Source organism: Porites lutea, chromosome 12 (genome assembly GCF_958299795.1).
Source record: "Porites lutea chromosome 12, jaPorLute2.1, whole genome shotgun sequence".
NCBI classification, from domain to species: domain Eukaryota; kingdom Metazoa; phylum Cnidaria; class Anthozoa; order Scleractinia; family Poritidae; genus Porites; species Porites lutea.
Window position 1 is genome coordinate 7,456,824 of NC_133212.1, and position 5,728 is coordinate 7,462,551.

Below are 5,728 nucleotides of genomic sequence, written 5' to 3' on the forward strand. Positions count from 1 at the left end.
AGTCCAGCGATTCCTTTTTCCCAGGTGAGCGCCGACTCATTTCGCTTCAATATTCAGTAATGCTCTCGATCTTTTTACGCTTTCATTGCCTCTCGCCCGACATGTTTTGCACGGCGTTTGGTCATGCGAAACCTCCACGAAACATCCACGCCTCGCGCGAGGTAACTTTATCCCGATTCTAAAAATAACTCGAGACGAATTACCTATGGAATAGGGTGTATATGGGGGATGCCCTCTCTGTCCCCTTTATAGTCTCTTGGCTTTTCTGTGTTACTATAATGATATATCATCGTAATGGTAACGATAATTATATATTTTGTCCCTCGCTGTGCAATTTAAATTGTGTAAAATCTCTGCAAAAATATTTTTTCAAAATACACAAGTACTCGTCATATTTGAAAAAAGTCCATTTTTCAAATATTATATGCCTTTTTAATTCTAGCCGATTTTTTGAAAACCAGCATAACGAAATTTGCAGTCATTTGAGTGAAAAAGCGTCAAAAGACAGGTTTCTTAAGCCCGAGAAGATCCAAAATCATAGTAACGAAGAAAAAGGAAAGGAGAAAAAGAAAGAGCGAAGAGAAGGAAAGAAGGAGAAGAAACAAAAAAGCAAAGGTTGCACTCTTAGTTTTTATAATAGCTACTTTGGAGATAGCTTTTGGCCGAAAAAAAAAACTGTTGGATGCAAAAGGCCTATATGGCGATACCGTTATCAAAAATCCGGCTAGAATTATATTACCCACATTGATTACTGCACAGGTTGTCGAAACGTCAGTCACTAGGGGACTTAAGCACCAGACGTTCTTGGTACCACGGACGCCGAACGGAAGAATTTTTGCAGCATGACAGCCACTGCACATGTGAAGACGTTCTTGAGTTGAGGAACAGCAAGTGGTAACGTTGCGAGTATGCGCGAAGTGGACGGAAGTTTGTGGTGGTATTGGATCGCAAAGAATGCAGCTAAGAAAAAGGGCGCCTCCTTTAAAAATCACCATCTTCGACCATCGTCTTAGTCATCTGTTCTATCTTTGTGGAGTGCAGATAAGACAAAGTCTTTTTTGTAATATGCGAGATTGGTCTCAAGGCTAATAAGGTGCAGATCATTCACAATTTTGCGCGGTTTGTGGTCCATGAGTGATTATTGTTTCTGTTTTGGCTTGCGCGCTGACACGTCAAGCTTTGATGGGGTTCTGTGTAACAGCTACAAAACTCCTCTATTAAAACACTGGATAACTGGGAAGAAATCTCTTCATGTAAGTTGTGACCGAGTACAGAACGTCTGACGCTTAAGATTTGAATAAAACGCTCTGAAAAAAAATTCTAAATGCTAGTCTGTTTATATAGTCATAATTGCAGTTCTTGCGACAATCTCCTTGCAATAATACGATTTCACGTCAGTTATGGTTCAGGAACGCCCTGTTGTTCAGAGATGTGCAGCCTTAGTGCAGTGATTCTGCCAGTGATTACTTTTCAGAGATACCCTATCCTAACCACCAGTGTCCAGACCAGGTGCAGTGCCCTAATTCTCCGACTAATAAAATTTCAAAGATATCCCACCCAAGGCTATGAAATTGTATGTTTCCATAATGTATGTGATGCCTTAACTTATTCAGGGATGTAGGCAGCATTTTGTAACATGGAGGCTCTAGAATCCAAGATGCCCCTTATACTTCTAAAATAAAGAATTAGATGAGCCAAAACAGGAGTGTGGTACAAGATGTTTCATATTACAGATGTGTTTTATTGAGGTAATCCTAACCATGAAAAATCCTTCCCTTTACTCCCCACACTTCTACATACTAGAAAATTGCAAATATGCACACAACAGTGAAAATACTTAAAATAGTAAAGGTCAAAGTCATATCTAAAACTGCATTTTCTCCCTGAGATATTCTGCGTCCATTCTTGCACTCATTTTTGCTTTTCATAAATTTTGTTGTTGGTATGTTCTACTGCACATGTGTTAATAATTTAATATATAGCTAATAAGGCTTAGCTCCCTTGACTAGCCCATATCTATTCGAGGCCAAGTTCGTATGATTTGAAGATTAAAAAATTGAAAATGAGAGAAAATTAGCTCTAACTTTTCCTTTTCATTTAATTTCAACATGAGGAGAACTTAAGAATCTTAAAGCCTGAGTTTATGGTAGCTTCAAGTGAGCCAATGTATGACTCAATAAGATAAAAGCTTTTCTGTGTGTCTTCTGGGGCACCAAAGGCTATTTGATGCAGTTCAGTATGGAATGACAGACCCTTCACATTCTGCAGACAGCATAGGGTTAAATAAAAAACAGATAGTCGCCATTTTGTACCAGCTCTGCTATGGCTTGAGTGAAAAGTGCAACTGGTTTGAATGTGACGATGCACTCGTCCTCAATGACTATCACCAGAATCAACAAGGTTTTGTGCTGAGCATCTCATAGGGAGCTCCTGCAACAGTCAAAAGGCAAATGAAATTTTCCATAACTTGTCATCTTGCAACACCAGGAGCATCAATTGCAACTTGTGCAGCCTATGATAGATGACTATATACACTACTACTATGTATACACAGCCAAACTGACATTGGCAAGCCAAGTGCTCCTAAATTAATGTGCACAAACACTGAATATATGAGACCCAGAGTATCAAAAGAATTATTTCTATCGGAGAGTGAAAAGTTATCCCTATGGCATTTTGTTGTTGCCCACAACTAGCGATACCCCTTTAGATATTCAGGATTTCTGAAGTGTGATGGATACGAATTTATATTCAAGAAGGAAAGAAATCCTTTGGATAGAAAAGCAATAATAGCATTTATGATTTTTGTAAGCGTACAAATGCATTGTATGTGATGGAGCTAATTCTTATGTGGATGCCAATGCAAGGAATCAAATTCAGGGATTTCATGTCCAGTGTAGTCACAGGGCGCCCACACAATCTGTTTGTGTAGCCGATTGTTACTTTATAGTAAATGTACTAGATTTACCGTTTGCTTCACCTGTAGCGATATATCGCTAACTATATATCTGTCTGATTTTAGAAAAAGGTACCTATCTCAGAATCCCAACCATTGGCTAGTGTAGCTTTCTAACTCACTGTCGTACCGGAACGGTCAAGCAGCAAACAGTAGTTTTCAACAACAACAACGATTTATTTATTAGCGAATGATAAAATGGTGCTATACAGTGAAACCCCTTGCCTAAGAACCTATATTTTACGAACCTGTTTAGTCTAGAAATTGAAACAATTTCTTAGTTTCTAAAATCTCTGAAAAAATTTGCCTGTACCCTTGGGCAAAAGTTAGATCAGTCACTGTTCAGAATCCTCTTTGAAGACATACCTGCATTATCGCTCTAACTGGACTGTTTAAATGCCAATGAGGTCAATACTTTAGGTTTTCTTTATATGGTCATTTTTACATAACGTCTTATTTGGTGTGCAGATTTTATATGAGGAATAAGCTGAACCACTAAATTCTCTTGGCTATATTGTATGTTTCTTATTCAGAACATAACCTATGTAAGAACCTAAATAGCCTTAACCTGTACTAACTACCATTTATATATTGAAAAGAATAACCTGTTTAGGATAACTTTGAAAAATCCAGGTTCTTAGTCTCTTGGTACGTTTTACTGTAAGACAAAGGCAAGGCGAAGGAAACTGAGGTGCTACGTTAAAGAGGAAGCTAATTAGGACACACGATTAATGTTCAAGTGAAAGGTATATAATGATAACCTTCAATCGTCAATCTCGCTCCCCTCTTGGATACATGGTAGGGCAGCATAAAAACGCTCGGCACGTTCACTTAAATATTTTCTAGCTAGATTTAGACACTGCTGCTTTACATCTTCACGAATTAGCCTTAGTTCCTGCCTCAGTGTGGTCAGTAGGTCTATTCGCAGTGGAGTTGCTTGCCTTTTCTTTGTGTACGAAACTAGCCTGGGTTGCTGTTTTGGGTCAATAGTGAAACGCACGAAGGAGCAGTCGGGATGATCTACAACTTTCAGATTGCCCCTGTCATCAGGCTGTTCCCCAATTCCAACATTAATCCACGCGATTTCTTTGACCTCAAATTTCTCGTGCTGTAAATCTTCGTTTCTACTGACGTATTTTAACTTTAAAAATGACTTGTAGTCCTTTATCATGTCCAGACCTACCCAATAGACCTTGACGTTTGATAAACCACTGCTGACTAGAACGTTTTCCCAGTCTTTGGGTGTTTCAATTTTCTCTTGGGCGTTAAAAACTTTTTGAATGTTTCCAAAATATCTATCGCACACACTATACGAGTGGCCCTCCAACAAAAATTTTAAGTCTGTTTTAAGTTTTAAGTCTGTAGGAAGTCTCCTCTTGTGACCAGGTAATCCATATAAAAAAATAGAAAGTTTTGCTTAAACTGAGCCGGAGAATTGTCACACCACACTATAAGATGGTCATACCTGTCTCGGCCTTGCTCCGTCTGAAGTTTTTTGAGAAAATAGTCCAAGATTGAGATCACTTCATTTGGGCCTCCACCAGCAATAGACTCGTCGTACATAAAACAGTGTATAACCTCCTGGTTTGCGCAGTATATACCCATTAGGCTTGTTCTGAGCTTTTTTGAGTAATACCAGTCTTGAGAAGACACCTTTGGTGTAGGTAAGCTTTTGTGAAAATCCATATGCAAAGTAAGCGTTTTCGAGGCCATTTTAGTCCATGCAAAGGGGCCTGACTACGTGAGGCTTAACACATCGTGCCCTCTTTAACGCAGTACTCAGTTTACTTTGAAACTTATGTCTTCAGTTATTTACAGCTTGCGCTAGTGGCTCGATATTCAAAAAAAAAATACTACCGTTATCACTTACGTTTGCGACAGTCATTGGAAGAGAAACTTAAGAGAGCGCGCGCAGGTCTTGCACACAGTTGTCTTCACATTAGGGACCCTAAGCAAAGACGACTTTGAGCGATGCACGTCAACCGGAAGTGAGGCCTTCTCTTCTTTTATATGCCTTGACGCTAAAAAATTTGTATTTCTAAGTTTCTCTTCTCTTATAAAGACGATTTGCCCGGGATTTTGAACCCATCCACTGCCCAATGTTGCAAAAAGCCCACTTCCGGTTGACGTCCGTCGCTCAAAAACGCTGTTGCTTAAGCTCCCTTTTGGAGCCAAGAGTCACGTTTGCGGCAAACGGCAAACGTGAATTTGTACCACGTGACCAAGTGTTCCCTGTTTCTTGTTGTGAAATTCTCAACTTGAATCTGACCTTTGCTCTTTTCCGTAAAAGAGACTCTAAATATCTCTGTTTAGTCTGCCATGGCTCACGGTTTCCTGTACTTTTTTGAACTGGAATTGAATGTGTTTAAGTGAATCTTTTTCCGTGATGCGGTGTGTATTTTGTATCAGTACGGGGACTTTTTTATGTAATGAATAATTAAAAGGGATGACAATTCGAGGAGGGCGATATTTTTAAAACAGATATATAACAAATACGCAACCCTTTTCCGGATTCAGGCCCATGTTTCGTGGTAGGAGGGAGGGCTACCCACCTATCATAAGGCATAGGAAGGTTGTACTTTCCTCAAGTTAACAAAGCCTTGATCTGAGACATGCGATTAGCTTTGGTAGGCTAAGGTAATAGGCCCTTTGCAGCTAGTCATTCACGTGGTACAAAACCGCCGTGCTGGAGAGCAAAAGTCGCACTGGGACAAGACTAACAAAGAAAATTACCATTTAAAATTATGCCGGTATGTCTTTTGTTTGTCTTGT